This window comes from Camelus ferus, chromosome X, assembly GCF_009834535.1.
Source record: "Camelus ferus isolate YT-003-E chromosome X, BCGSAC_Cfer_1.0, whole genome shotgun sequence".
Lineage (NCBI taxonomy): Eukaryota > Metazoa > Chordata > Mammalia > Artiodactyla > Camelidae > Camelus > Camelus ferus.
In genome coordinates this window covers 49,898,472-49,915,124 of record NC_045732.1, presented here as the reverse complement: position 1 = coordinate 49,915,124, position 16,653 = coordinate 49,898,472, and the positions used below count along the sequence as shown (strand labels likewise).

Sequence of the window (16,653 nt, the reverse complement as noted above, 5' to 3'; positions counted from 1 at the left end):
TGTATGTTTTTGAATTAGTGTCTTCATTTTCTTCAGAAATGAATTGAGGAGTGGAACTGCTGGATCATATGGTAGTTCCATTTTTAGTTTTTTTGAGAAGCCTCCATACTATTTTCCATAGAACCTGCACCATTCCTACCACTCTTGCAACTTCTATTTAACATAATATTGGATGTCCTAACCACAGCACTCAGACAAGGAAAAAAAGAGATGAAAGCATTCAAATTGGAAGGGAAGAAGTAAAACTGCCACTATTTGTAGATGAAATGGTAATATATATAGAAAACTTTAAAGTCTCCACCAAAAACTAAAAGCCTTACTTTTAGGCTTTAACCCATGAATGTGAGTGGGGCAAGTCCTAGGTTCTCATTCTGAGTCTTATTCCTCATTGTGAAAGCAAAGGGCATAACCCTAGAGAAAGGTATTCAGGCCTAAACCACCCTAAGGTTTAGGCTCAAAAGACATTACTGATGGCTCCTAAAGGCATATTGGTTAGTAGATCATTTACTTTGATTTCTTGTAAGGTTTATCCTAGTGACAAGAAAAGAACACAGCAGAATTCCAAAAAAATTCTGAGGACACAGAACTGTCACAGGCTATGACCAGAAATTGCAGGCTACCAAAATGAATTGAGCCCATTTTTTCCAACTCTCCTGTTATCTCAGAGAAACTCATAATCCAGAGAAGTTAATAAAGTTCCTTCTCATCTTCCTCACTATGCTGACCTCTGCCTACCACCAGGTGGACAGATATCAGGTAACAGATGTCTATTGATTCCAAACTAAAGGGGAAGCACCTGGAAACAGATCCATGGAAAGTGGTGAAATTTCTTCCCTGCAGGTATAATAAGTAGGAGCTAAGATAAAATGCATCTGGCTGGCTGTGGTCAAGAGCCAATGGACCAGATGGTGGGAAACTGTACTTGTCTCCTAGTTGAGATCTCAAGAATTAGCTTGGAAATGCTAATGACAGTGGACACACATACTAAAAAGATGGACTGCAAAAGGCTGCTTGCTGAAATATACCCAGTCTAGAGTTAGGTAGGAGTCTCAATAATAAAGAGGTCAGTCCCTTGAAACATATTACGCCAGACCTTAGGCGAGCGAGGAACCCTCAATGAAGCCAGGTTCTGGCAGCAGTCATACAGGAAAGAGGTCATACTGAGAGACGCTGAGAAATCCAGAGTACTCTGATGGAAAAACAAAGACTAAAAGGGAAGCCAAAATCCAAAGCCAGGTAACGGTTCACCAAGCAGGGAAGAAGGAGGCGTCAACAATTTGGTCTGAACTCAATACTCTTCTCAGACTCCTCTGCTTCTTAAAGTGACAAATTTCTGGAGTAGAGTCAATTGTGGTAACAGCCTGAGAAATTGGGATAAGAAGGCAGGGGAATAAGGCACTACCAAAGATACTAGCTCTTGAAGAAAAGCAAAGAAGATGACCAGAAATGGGTTAAGAAACCACACAAACTCACAAAGTAGCAGTATAGAATGAGTTGGAAAGTTAACAACTAGATAACATGTTACACAACAGACACTCTGCTCTGCACCCAAACCATGGACCCTAAAAATCTCTTAGAAATAAAGTGGAAAAGGAATAGATAGTAGTAAATGATGGCATTTCATTTCCCTTACCACCAGTTATTTCCCCAAGTGCCAAAGCTAGGGATACAAATGTGAGAGGGGGAAAAGACTAATATCTAAACCTCCTCTTGTTGCTTTTCACTTTTAAAATCCTGAAAGGAGGGCAAGGTGCCATGGGGGACAACTGCCTATTTTTCTAAGTAGGTATTGTAGTGTGGGGCAGTCTGTGTGAGTCTATCCACAGAATAGTCAGGAATATTCCAAAAGTGGGGTGAATGGAGGAGGAGGTAATTCTGGGCTTGGCATGCTGCCTCTCTGGCTTCATCCGGCTGACATATCAAACTATTTGTAGTTTCCCAAATGCAGTATGCTCTCTCACTTTTCCACACATTTGCATATTGTGCCCTGTTCCTGTAGTCCTCTTTCTCCCTCTGCTTGGTTGAAGAAGCCAACTGTTATCTCTTCTGTGATGCTTTACATGCTTCCATGACCTGTTCTCACCAACTCTCAGGACTCATATTGTATTATTTATTTACATGTCTATCCCCCACCTCCAACTATAGGCTCTAGTCAATTTTGAGAATCTCATAGAAACTATAGATTTTCCACAGAAAAATGCACATATGCTTACATACCCAACATTTTTCAGATCTGTGACCTCCTGATTTTCATCCACTAAGTCCTACTGAGAATTCATTTTACACTGTAAGCTCCATAAGGTTGGGGACCATGTCTTACTCATCTTTGTATATGGCACAGAGCCTGACAAGATGATCGATGAAAGAGTAAATTAATTAGTAAATGCTAGGTACTGTGTTAGAAGACAAAAGAAGTATAATCTATGGTTGCTGTCATCAAGAGGCTTGTAGTTTGACTGGAGGACTATTTGTACATATGATATTACAACAAACAATTAAAAGACAATGTGTAATGAAGTAATACAAACACATGCTGGGAACTCAAAAATCTTGCTGTTGTCCTCATGATCTTCCCTTACTGCCTCTGGAATTCTGATATTAATCCATGTTGACTCCAATTTGTCCACTGCTCCTTACTCTCACCATCCCTAGTCCTCTAACTACAGTTAGATTTGAAAGTAACTTGGCCCTGACAAATTGCCTCAGACCCCCTTGCTGGATGTCCTCCTTGAACACACTATTCCAGTTTGAATGGAACACACTCTATCAGGACAAAATTTCTGTAGTTTTTCCCTACTAGAGCATACTATGAAACAGAGGCTAACCATACCTCCTTTTGACCCCTCTTTGCTCCCCCTCAACCTCACCACTACACCTACTCCCTGATGTAGCCTCGCAAGTCTAGGCTTTGTCCTTATACATCCTTACCCATATCATGGCCTCCCTGTCAGGGAAGGGGGTCATGAATAGTTTTATGATTAAGCCCAGAGGCCTTGAAATCATACCTTACTTTGAATCATGGCTCTGCTGTTTGCTAGCTCTGAACTTACAGAAGTTACTAACCTTCTTAAGCTTCAATTTCTCATGAAAATGTAATAACAGGAACTCTTTCAGAAGATTAAATGGATTACATGAGATAATGTGAATAAAGATAACTTGAAATAGCAGAGTTCCATCAGCATACTAATTAAAACAAAACTCACTGCAACTTTAGAAAGTCGAAAAACTTGGAGTTTTATTCCTGATGGTTATGTCTGAGAGACATGATATTTGAAGGCTCAGAAACTAGGCAATCACTTGACAGAAGATTTGAGGAAGTCCTTGTCAAGTCTGGGAAGGCTTTCTTGTAGCAAAGGGAATTTAAAAAGGGTTTCCAATGAGAAGGAGTACCCTAGGTGAAGATAGGACAATGTCTTAGTCTGTTCAGGCTACTATAACAGAATGTAATCAACTGGGAGGCTTATACACAACAGAAACATTTCTCACAGTTCTGGAAGCTGGGAAGTCCAAGATCAAGGTGCTGACTGATTTACTGTCTGGAGACAGCTCACTTCCTGGTTCATAGATGACCATCTTCTACTGTCTTCACATGGTAGAGGGGGAAATGGAGCTTTCTGAGGTCTCTTTTATAATGGCAATAATCCCATTCGTGACAGCTCCATTCTCATAACCTAATCACCACCCAAAGTCCCCACCTCCAAATACCACCACACTGTGGATTAATTAAGATTCAACATATGAATTTGGGGGAGACACATTAATCTATTGCAGGAATTATAAAAAGGTTTCATAAAAGAGAGGTAGCTTTCTGAAATTTATAGTGGAATCTCTTGCTGTGAAACCTGTCTATCTCTGCTTCAATAGTCTATGACTATTGGGTGAAAGCCAATGTGCCTGAAAGCAAAGGAATGGTCTAGAGTGGTTTTCAAACTTGAGTGTGCATCAAAATCACCTGGAGGGATTCTTAAAACAGATTTCTGGCCCCCAACTCCAGGGTTTCTGATTCAGAAGGTCTGCAGTGGGGCCTGAGAATGTACATTTTCACAAGTCCCCAGGTGTTGCTGATGGTGCTGTTCTTGGGAACACACTTTGAGAACCACTGTTTCAGACCTGGAGATCTTGTTAAAATGCAGGCTATGTTTGGTGGGTCTGGTGTGGGGACTGAGATATGTGATACCAATAAGCTCTCAGGTGATGCTGATGCTCTTGTTCCAGGGACCACAATTTGAGTAGATGGAGAGTCTACCCAGTGTTTCATATGTACATTAAAGTTTGTGAAACTATTTCTACATGGCCTCTTCAGGTCTTCCATCTTGGAGATTCTTCACTTGCACCCTGTATGAATGTAAAGCATTATTCTGTCATGTTCACACATATTCTCACCTACTTACACAACAGCCTTAGGAGAAACAGGTAAAACTCAAGATTTCAGAGTTTTGTCTTCTCCCCAGTAGCAAGATTTGATTTTGATTAATTTGATAAAACTTTATTAGCAGTTTTCTTCAGTGATGAGTCAGTTTTTTATGGAGCCCTGGTATGGGTGGGAATGTGTGGGCAAGTCAGAGATACTGGCAACCTACTTCCTGCACTTGTCTTGAATTGATCCAATTGTTCTTAATAAGCCAATGAGGAGCACTCCAGAGTATAGCAAGTCAAATGAAAGCAGCTGAGACTTTTATGAGTGAATGGAGAGAAGAGGAAATTTCTACACATGCATTAATGTCTATCCATAACTCTAGTCACAATGCCTCTCAGAATCCCATCCTTAACATGCAAACCATAGATTACTGGTTTCTAAACTTGGGTACATAATAGATTCAGAGGTGGTTCTTGAGAACAATGAAGATTTCTGACTCTGACCCCAGACTGATTGAATCAGAGTATTTGGGGATGAAGTCAGGTTGAGTTTTTCACAACAGCCCAAGTTATTTGGTGTTCATCAATGTTTGAGAAAGATTATCAGAGAAACTCCTGGGACAAAGTTTTCTCTTTGTTAAGGCCACTTCTGAGTTGGTTCCACTTACCTTTAAACCTTGAAAAGTCAAGAGAGTGGTGGCTGTGTTAGGAAGATAAAAACTACCTACTTATGGTTTAGCAGGAGTTGATGAGAGGTCTAGGAATTCCTGGCCTCCTATTTATCAAAAATTTGGGTGGTGTTTTACAATAGTCACACAGAAGATTGAACTGGAATAGGCAACTCTTCCAGGAATTATAGCCTAAAAAATTTACGGCCTTTGAGATTGATTGAGCTTAACACCTGGAATTGTACTCCAAAGCAAACAGGCAGCTGCTTCAGACTGTGCAGAGAACAGGAGTCACATGCTTGGAATGGCCTCATTCCCAGGGGATAAGAAAAGCATAAATGCACCTGGGGCTAGTAAGGGGAAATCCCTGTCTGAAGAGTCTTTCCTTCCCAAAGTTGTGGCCTTCCACCTGCATCTCTATAACCTGTTCCAGCCACACATAACACACACACACACACACACACACACACACACACATGCACACACGCAAAGAGACCATACATGTGGATTTCTGACTTGCTATGTCATTTGGATTTTAGAGACTTTGCATTTGAATCAGCTTTCCTGAAAAACTCCAACCCTAGTATTGAGGACAAACACAGCTTTCATTTTTGCTTGAAGAATATCATAACAGTACAATAGAGTGAACACTGAATTGAGAATCAGGAGACCTATGTTCTAACCAGGCATTTCTACTAATGAATTCTGTGACCTTGAGCAAGATGCTCTCCCATCTCCTGGTCCTCAGTTTTATCATATGACAATAAGAAGGTTGAGAAAGTTGTTTTAGAGGGCATCTCAGTTCTGATGCTTTGGTTTAGTAGCTACTCATCTGTTGAGGGTCAGGTAACTAGTGCATAAGAGCACAGGTGTTGCTCTGAAGCTGCACGGATTCAAATCCAAGCTCTGGTACTTAGCTGACTTTTGGCAAGTTTTTAAAACTATCTAATACTCATTTTTACCATCTATAAAATGGGAATAATTGTAATATTAACTCATGGAGCTATAAGACAACTAGAAAAATATCTGGTATATGACAACTCTCAATGAGCTCATTATTCTTATTCTGATTCTTATCACTCTTTGCCAGAATTAATGCACTCAGACCATAAGATGTCAGTAGATATTGAAAATTTGGAAAAAAACCAAGAGGGTCCTTGATCCAAACTGCTTTCCCTACTATCTGAAACTATAATTCTAAGGAATTATTAGTTTTAGTTTTCTTATTCTTTGTTAAAAAAATAAATCCAGTCATGTCACTTTGCTACCTGTTTTCCGTGGCTCCCTATTACCTAAAAAATAAAGTCTCAGCTCCTTAGAATGACAAACAAGTCCCTCTATAATATGGTCTCTGCATACTCTAGTTTCATCTCTCATTCTCTTCATAAACCTTTGTTATGGCCACAGATGACTAAAGGTATAGTTCTTCATATACATCATTTCCTTTCTTACCTCCTTGACATTTCTCCAGCTATTCCTTCATATAAAAATGACTTTTCTTGGTATTTCCAACTTTCAGAATTTTCCTAGGGACATCTTTTGAGGCCCAACTCAAACACTACTCTTCCACAAAATCTTTCTTGTTCCTTCCATCTGTAGGCTTTTCTCTTTTCTCCAGATCCTCAAATATATTTGCTTGTATCCTTCAGTGCTTAAATTATGCTGATGGGGAGATTCCTTAACCTACGTCTTGTTCACTACAGCATCCAAAAAGCACAGAGTAAATACTAAAACTAGAACAACTGAGTTGGAGGTCAGGTAAACCATTTACCTTTGCTAGTTCATCAAGTTCAAAGGTTGGAGTCATTTGGGGTTAATCAAAGAAGACTTGTTGGGGGTGGAGGATCTCTAAACTGGGGTTTAAATAAAAGAGGGATCCAGCTTTTTAGAAGTGATGAGGTTAGGTTATGAGAAATTGGAAAACTGTCCTGTGCACTGAGATGAAAAAGTTGATTTAGATTTGGAGTAGGAATAAACCAAGTTGGTTGGTATAGCAAGTTTATGTTGGAGAATGAGGATAATCCTACTGTTGCCTATGAAAACAATACTGTATTTGTGGATGAGATGGAGGAATGTAGCTTTGATAACAATAACTGGAATGATTCGAAGTTGAGCAAAATATGATAAGCACTGTCTATTGAATCAATGTTGGTTTGGTTCATGCTCATTTCTCTGCATTTCATTCTCTTCTATTCAAAGTTTTGGTCACTTACTCATAAATGAGAAATTTCCAATAATAAAATGGTTTGTGTCAGTAAAAAATGCCCATTACTGAAGATAATCAAGAAGAGACCAAATATTGTTAAAAGAAGATATATATTGGGTAGGAAGCTAAATTAGATAGTTTCTTTAGTTTCTTTCCAAATCTCAGATTCTTTCAGTTGGTGATCTGTTGACTACTCTGAAATGACTAGTATTTTTGGTGAAACAAGAAGAAATTCAAAAGGGACACATTTTTTACATTTAAGTTTTAAAATGCACAAATAAAGATTGGTTGAAATATGATAGGGGGAGGGATATAGCTTAGTGTTAGAGCACATGCTTAGCATGCACATGATCCTTGGTTCAATCCCCAGTATCTCTGTTAAAAAACAAAAACAAAAAATAAGTATGATGAGACTTCTATTAATATAGCTTAAGACTGAAATATTTTTTGTTCTTCAGTGAGTCATTTAAGCTTTCAGTTAACTACATGTAAATTCTTGGGATCTAGTTAAACTATGGTCAAATTGCTTGACTGGAAACAATTTATTCATCCATATTTTCTAGAATCTCTTCATAATGATTGAGGCAAAGTACTTTTAAGACACAGATTTTCCTGATAGCTGGTTTATATAACTTTGCTTTTTCTTGGAACCCGGTGAATTAAAAAAAACTTAAGCAAACTGAACAGCATGCTGAAAAAAAAACAAACCACTCAGTTCTTTTACAGTGGTCTTTTGCAAACACACATTGTTTCAAATGTTGCAAACAAACAGCTTGAATAAACTTGGAGCTATAGTTAGAATTAGTAGTTACTTTATATGTACTATGGAAATTATAGTATAGCAATATTATGTTACAGAAATTTGAAAATGGCATATTTTGAAAGACATTATGTAAACAGATTGATTCTACAAATTTACCTGACACCTTTAATGTAAAATATATTTGCCATTGGCTTTTTCCCAGCCTTATTGAGATATAATTTACATATAACATTGTCTAAGTTTAAGGTATACAACATGTTGACTTGATACACATATACTGCAAAATGATTACCATCATAGTGTTAGCTAACACCTCCATTACAATTCATAATTATCATTTTTTGTGGTAAGAACATTTGAGATCAACTCTCTTAGCAAATTTTAAGTATATAATACATTATTTATAATCACTATGCTGTACATTGGACGCTTAGAACTTTTTCATTTTATGACAGGAACTTTGTATCTTTTGACCACCATGCCCCCATTTCCCTCCAACCCTCAGCACCTTGTAACTACCACTCTACTCTCTGTTTCTATGAGGTTGATTTTTTAAGTTTCCACTTATAAGTGGAATATAGTACTTGTCTTCATATAGTACTTGTCTTTGACTTATTTCACTTAGCATAATTCCCTCAAGTTTCATCCATGTTGTCGCAAATGTATGACATTGGCTTTTAAATGTAATTGATACCTTCTACATCTATTTACTCATTTATTTGTTCATCTAATATAAAGGTATATAGTAAGTCTCTCCTACATATAAGGTACTGTGCTATGTGCTAAGAATACAATAGTGAGAAAAATCTGGTCCTGATTTCATGGTGCTTACAATCTAGTAAGGAATATAGAGGAAAAGACAATATGAATATAGTACCACAACTATGATAAGTGCTACAAATGCAAGATACCTGGAGCTATGAGCGCCTATATTAGGGGGATTTGACCTAGCCAAATTGGTCAGTGAAGGCTTGCCTGAAAAAAAGATGCTTAAGCTGTGGTGTGATGGAAAAGTGAGATGATAATGAGATTGGGGAGAGGAGGAGTTACAGAGGTGGAAGATGTGGCTTCCAGTCCTAGGGCACAGAATGGGTTCTCAGGGGCTAAAGGGAGCATAGTAACTTTGGGGTATGTCTGACATATGTAATGTGAGGAGGAAAATGATGTAAGATGGGGCTGGAGATACAGGAATTATCCAGACCATGTAGTCCATGTTAAGAATTTTTATATTTCTTTGCTTAAAAAGTCATGGAATACAGCCACTTTGAGAGACTGTTGGGCAGTATATTGCAAAGCCAAACATAATCATACCATATGATCTAGCAATCACATTCCTAAGTATTACCGAATTGATTTAAAAGTTCTACATAAATACTTGCCCATGAATGTTTATAGCAACTTAATAATCACCCAAAACCAAAATGTCCTTCAATAGGTAAATGGATAAGCAAATTGTGGTATATCCATACAACAGAATACTATTTAGGGATAGCTACCAAGTCATGCAAAGACATGGAATAATATTAAATGTATATTTCTAAGTGAAACAAGCCAGCTGAAAACTTTATATATTGTATGATTCCAAATACATGATATTTTAGAAAAGGCAAAATTATACAGACAGTAAAAAGATCATTGGTTTCCAGGGGGAGAGGGGAGGGAGAGAACTGTGTTGGTGAGGGGAGTGTTTAGGTTTGTGAAACTATTCTGTTTGATACTGTAATGGTGAATATATAACACTATGGATTTATCAAAACCCATAGAGCTTTACAGAACAAAGAGTGAAGCTTAATGTATGCAACTCAATTGAACACACCATTTAGGAGGCTGGAGGATCCCAGAATGAGACTCAGAATGTGGCAAAATAACTAAATTATATTACAAATATACAAAACAACCACAGTAGAGAAGATGAGGTAATAAAGTGCTAGCCTAAGTAAATTTGGAAATGAGTGGAGTCTGTAGGACTAAAGGCAAAAGAAACAGTACATGTGAACTGAACTCTAATTGACAAAGTTGTTTCCCACAGGGGTATGGGTTAACTGTTTTGATATTGCCATACATTTGTATAGGAAATAAACAGTCAAGTAAATAAATGGTGGATAGTAGGAGGCAGTTATTTTTGGAGTAAAGTAGGAGTTTATAGATTAAAAAGGGGAGGAGGCTAAAATGATCTAGTTGTTAATGGATTAAAGTTGGCAACATCAATGCAGACTCACGTTTGCCCTAATATGGATACAGATAGTTATATATAGAAATGTTCATAGATAGGTGTGTAACATGGGTTAGTATACACACATATATTTCCTTGCTATGTCAACTGAGAGGGCATAAAAGAAAGAACAACAAGCACATCTAGCACCCAGATCTTCATTTCTAATAACATTCTCCAATAATTCTCCAATAAGATGAATCAGATCCTTTGTCCATTTTTAATTGGATTATTTGTTATATGTGTGTTTATATATTTTGGATATCAACCTCTTATCAGATACACAATTTGCAAATATCTTCTCCCATTTATTAAGTTGTGTTTTCATTTTGTTGGTGGTTTCCTTTGCTGTGAAAAAGCTTTTCAGTTTGATGGAGTCCCATGTGTTTATTTTGCTTTTGTTGCCCTTGCCTGAGGAGACAGATCCAAAAAATATTACTAAGACCAATGTCAAAGAGCATACTGCCTATGTTTTTTTCTAGAAGTATTATGGTCTCAAGTCTTACATTTAAATCTTTCATCCACTTTGAATTCATTTTTGTTTAAGGTGTGAGAAAGTAGTGCAGTTTGATTCTTTTGCTTGTAGCTGTCCAATTTTCCCAACACCATTTGCTGAAGAAGTTGTCTTTTCCCTGTTCTATACTCTTGCCTCCTTTGTTATAGATTAATTGTCCATATGTGTGTGGGTTCATTTCTAGGCTCTCTATTCTGTTCCATTGATCTACATGTCTGTTTTTGTGCCAGTGCAATACTGTTTTGATTGTTGTAGCTTTGTATCATAGTTTGAAATCAGGGAGCATGATACCTCCAGCTTTGTTCTTCTTTCTTAAGATTGTTTGACCATTCAGGGTCTTTTGTGTTTCCATACAAATTTTGGAATTATTTGTTCTAGTTCTATGTACGTGGCATTGGTATTTTGATAGGTATTGCATTGAATGTGCAGATTGCCTAGTGTAGTACTGTCATTTAAAAAATATCAGTTCTTTCAATCCATGAGCACTGTATATCTTTCCATTTGTTTGCTTTATCTTCAATTTCACTTTGTTGAATGTTTTTTTTTTATCATAAATGGGTGTTGGATTTTGTCAAAAGCTTTTTCTGCATTTATTGGGATGCTCACAAAATTTTTATTCTTCAGTTTGATAATGTAGTATATCACACTGATTTGCAGATATTGAACTATGTTTGCATCCCTGGGATAAGTCCCGCTTGATCATGGTTTATGATCCTTTTAGTGTATTGTTGGATTGGGTTTACAAATATTTTCTTGAGGATTTGCATTTATGTTTATCAGTGATACTGGCCTGTAATTTTCTTTTTTGTGATATCTTTGTCTGGTTTTGGTATTAAGGTGACGCTCTCCTTCTAGAATGTGTTCAGAAGTGTTCCTTTTTCTTAAATTTTTTGTAATTGATTGAGAAGGATAGATGTTAGTTCTTCTTTTATTGTTTGGTAGAATTCACCTGTGAAGTCATCTGGTCCTGAACGTTTGTTTGCTGGGAAAAATGGAAAATGAAAATTTAATTTCATTACTATTATTTGGTCTGATCATAGTTTCTATTTTTTCCTAATTTAGTATTGAGGGATTGTACTGTTTTAGGAATTTTTCATGTCTTCTAGGTTGTCCACTTCATTGTCATAATTGTTCAGTTATCTTTTATGATCCTTTATATTTCTGTGGTGTTGGTAATACCTTCTTCTTGTTCATTTCTGTTTTTATTTATTTGAGCCAATTCCTTTTTGTTGTTGATGAATGTGGCTAAAGGGTTATCAATTTTGTTTATCTTTTCAAAGAACCAGCTCTTAGTTTCACTGATCTTGTTTGTTTATTTATTTATTTATTTTAGTTTCAATGCTACCTATTTCTGCTCTTGTCATTATAGTTTCTTTCCTTCTACTACCTTTGGGTTTTATTTGTTATTCTTTTTCTAGTTTCTTTAGGTGAACGGTTAGGTTGTTTGAGTTTTTTTCGTATTTCCTAAGGTAGGTTTGTATTGCTATAAACATCCCTCTTAGAACTGTTTTTGCTGCAACCCATAGATTTTTGAATCATTGTGTTTTCATTTTCATTTGTCTCCAGGTATTTTTAAATTTCTGTGTGATTTCTTCAGTAACCCACTGATTGTTTAGGAGCATATGATTTAGCCGTTAGCCTCTATGTAGTTGTTTTTTTCTTTTTTGCAGTTTTTTCCCTTGTAATTGATTTCTAGTCTCAAAATAGGAAAAGGTACTTGATATGATTTCAACCTTCTTAAATTTACTACCAGTTGTTTTGTTGCCTAGCATGTAATCTACCCTGGAAAATGTTCCATGTACCTTGGAAAAAAAAGTGCATTCTGCTGAATTTGGATGGAGTATTCTATATATCTATTAAGTCCATCTGGACTAAAGTGTCATTTAAGGCATACTTCTACCTATTGATTTTCTGTCTGAATGACCTGTCCATTGATGAATTCAGGGTGTTAAAAGCCCATATTATTGTCAATTTATACATATTTTCATATTCACTTTGTATATTTAGCTGCTCCTATGTTGGGAACATATATATATTTACTTGTTATATCTCATTGTTGAACAGGTCCCTAGATCATCATGTAATGTCTTCCTTTGTTAGTCTTTGTTTTAAAGTCTTGTCTTATATAAGTACTAATGCCCTGGCTTTCTTTTGATTTGCATTTGCATGGAATATCTTTTCCCATTCCTTAAAGTTCAGCCTATGTGTGTCTTTAGATATGAAGTGAGTCACTTGTAGGCAGCATGTATATGGGTTTTATTTTTTTAACATTTTTTATTGATTTATAATCATTTTACAATGTTGTGTCAAATTCCAGTGTAGAGTACAATTTTTCAGTTATACATGAACATATATATATTCATTGTCAATTTTTTTTCTGTGAGCTACCATAAGATCTTGTGTATATTTCCCTTTGCTATACAGTATAATCTTGTTTATCTATTCTACAATTTTGAAATCCCATCTATCCCTTCCCACCCTCCACCCTCTTGGCAACCACGTTTGTTTTCAATGTCTGTGAGTTTGTTTCTGTTCTGTATTTATGCTTTTTTGTTTGTTTGTTTGTTTGTTTTTAGATTCCACATATGACTGATCTCATATAGTATTTTTCTTTCTCTTTCTGGCTTACTTCACTTACAATGACATTCTCCAGGAGCATCCATGTTGCTGCAAATGACGTTATGTTGTCGGTTTTTATGGCTGAGTAGTATTCCATTGTATAAATATACCACTTCTTCTTTATCCAGTCAGCCATTGATGGACATTTAGGCTGTCTCCATGTCTTGGCTATTGTAAATAGTGCTGCTATGAACATTGGGGTGCAGGTGTCATCCTGAAGTAGGGTTCCTTTTGGATATATGCACAGGAGTGGGATTCCTGGGTCATATGGTAAGTCTATTCCTAGTCTTTTGAGGAATCTCCATACTGTTTTCCACAGTGGCTGCACCAAACTGCATTCCCACCAGCAGTGCAGGAGGGTTCCCCTTTCTCCACAGCCCCTCCAGCATTTGTCATTTGTGGACTTCTGAATGACGGCCATTCTGACTGGTGTGAGGTGATACCTCATTGTAGTTTTGATTTGCATTTCTCTGATAATTAGTGATATGGAGCATTTTTTCATGTGTCTATTGATCATTTGTAAGTATTCCTTGGAGAATTGCTTGTTTAGGTCTTTTGCCCATTTTTAGATTGAGTTGTTTGGTTGTTTCTTATTAAGCTTTATGAGCTGCTTATTTTTTGTATCCATTCAGCCACTCTATGTATTCTTATTGGAGCATTTAGTCCATTTTTTAACAGTAATTATTGATAGGCATGTACTTATTGTCATTTTGTTGTTTTGGGTTGTTTTGTAGTCTTTTTGTTCCTTTTTTTTTTTTTGCTCTCTTTTCTTGTGATTTAATGATTATCTGTAATGTTATATTTTTATTTCTTTCTCATTTTTCTGCATCTGTGTCTATTGTAGACTGTTGGTTTATAGTTACCATTAGGTTTATACATTGCAATCTATCTATCTATATGAATCAACAGAAAAAGAATGTAAAGTAACAATCCCCTTTAAAATAGCACCCAAAATAATAAAATACCTAGGAATAAATCTAACCAAGGAGGTGAAAGAATTATACACAGAAAGCTATAAACCATTGATGAAGGAAATTAAAGAAGACTTTAAAAAATGGAAAGATATCCCATGCTCTTGGATTGGAAGAATCAATATTGTTAAAATGGTCACACTGTCCAAGGCAATCTACAGATTTAATGGAATCCTTATCAAATTGCCCAGGACATATTTCACAGAACTAGAACAAATCATAGTAAAATTATATGGAACCATCAAAGACCTAGAATTGCCAAAGCATTACTGAAGAGAAAGAAAGAGGCTGGAGGAATAACTCTCCCAGACTTCAGACAATACTATAGAGTGACAGTCATCAAGACAGCATGGTATTGGTACAAAAACAGACATATAGACCAATGGAACAGAATTGAGACCCCAGAAATGAACCTACAAACCTTTGGTCAACTCACCTTCAACAAAGGAGGCAAGAATATACAATGGAATAAAGACAGTCTCTTCAGGAAATGGTGTTGGGAAACTGGACAGCAGTATGTAAAACAATGAAGCTAGAACACTCCCTTACACCATATACAAAAATCGGCTCAAAATGGATCAAAGACTTAAACATAAGACAAGATACAATAAACCTCCTAGAGGAAAATATAGGCAAAACATTATCTGACATACATTTCAAAAATTTTCTCCTAGTAGAAATAAAAGCAAAAATAAACAAATGGGACCTAATGAAACTTAGAAGCTTCTGCACAGCAAAGGAAACCATAAGTAAAACAAGAAGACAACCTATGGAATGGGAGAAAATTTTTGCAAATGAAACCGACAAAGCCTTGATCTCCATAATATATAAGTTGATTATCTCTTAATTTCAAATGAATCTTAACAACTCTACTTCCTCCCAACCCCCACAAACACGTTTATTGTTTTTGACATCATATCTTACATCTTTCTGTTTTGTATATTCCTTAACTACTTATTATGGATATAGATGATTTTACTACTTGATCTTTTAACCTTCCTACTATCTTTATAAGTGGATGATCTACTATCTTTACAGTTTATTTGCCTTTACCAATGAGATTTTTCCTTTGTAATTTTCACATCTATAGTTGTGAAATTTTCTGCTTAGAAAAGCCCCTTGAACATTTCTTGTAATGCTGGTTTTGTGGTACTGAAGTCTTAGCTTTTTCTTCTGTATAAAAGGGTTGATTTCTCCTTCAAACCTGAATGATAGCCTTGCTGTGTAGAGTATTCTTGGTTGCAGGTTTTTCCCTTTCATCACTTCAATATATTGTGCCCCTCCTATCTGGCCTACAGAGTTTCTGCTGAAAAGTCAGCTGATAGCCTTATGGGAGTTCCCTTGTATGTAAGTTGTTGCTTTTCCCTTGCTACACTTAATAGTCTCTCTTTATCTTTAATTTTTGTCATTTTAATTACAATACCTGTTGGTATGGTCCTTTTTGGATTTATCTTGTTTGGGACTCTGTGTGCTTCCTGAACCTGGATGTCTGTTTCCTTTTCCTGGTTGGGGATATTTTCAGCTGTTATGTCTTCATGTGTGTTCTCTGCTCCTCTCCCTCTTCTCCTTCTGAGACCTTTCCAATGTGAATGTTAGTAAACTTGATGTTATCATTGAGGTCTCTTAATCTGTCCTCATTTTTTAAAATTATTTTTTCTGTTCACCTTGAGTGATTTCCACTACTCTGTCTTTCAATTTACTGATCCATTCCTTTGTATTATCTATTCTACTTTTGATTCCTTCTAGTGTATTTTTAAAATTTCAGTTATTGTATTTTTTAGCTGTGTTTGGTTCTTTAGTTTCTAACTCTTTGTTAAACTTCTCACTTTGTTCATCCAGTCTTCTTCTGAGCTCCTTGAAAATCTTTATGATCTTTATCTTGAAGTCTTTATCAGGTATATTTCTTATCTGCCCTTCACTTAGTTCTTCTTTTGGGGTTTTATCTTGCTCTTTCATTTAGAACATATTCTGTGATTACCTCATTTTGCCTAATTTGCTGTTTTTATTTCAATGTATTTGATAGCTTGTTTACATTTTGCAATCTTAGAGAAGTAGCCTTCTGTAGGAGATGACTTATGGGGCCAAGTAGTGCACTTCCCTCTGTTCATAAGAACTATATGCTCTGGGGTGCCCTCTATGTGACCTGTGTGGGTCCTTCTGTCCTTAGTACAGTGTAGGTGCACTGATAGGCATGTCTGGCTCCTGGCCCAGTTGGTTGCTAGTCCTGCCTTGTGCAAAGGCTGCCTTGTGCGAAGGCTGCCTCATGCTGGTGGGTAGGCCAGGTCCTGAAACAGCTGGCTGCATGGCCAGGGGAGTCCTGGTCTCTCACTGCAGTTCCCTGGAG

The 16,653-nt window shown here is 36.6% G+C and overlaps 2 long non-coding RNA genes across 2 annotated transcripts in view; one reads left to right on the top strand and one right to left on the bottom strand.

Moving 5' to 3' along the window:
* LOC116661947 overlaps nucleotides 1-16,653 on the bottom strand; it is a 368,086-nt gene that overhangs the window by 183,825 nt on the left and 167,608 nt on the right. The gene's annotated exons all lie outside the window — the stretch shown is intronic.
* The window catches only part of LOC116661950, a 246,904-nt gene that overhangs the window by 62,646 nt on the left and 167,605 nt on the right, over nucleotides 1-16,653 (top strand). The gene's annotated exons all lie outside the window — the stretch shown is intronic.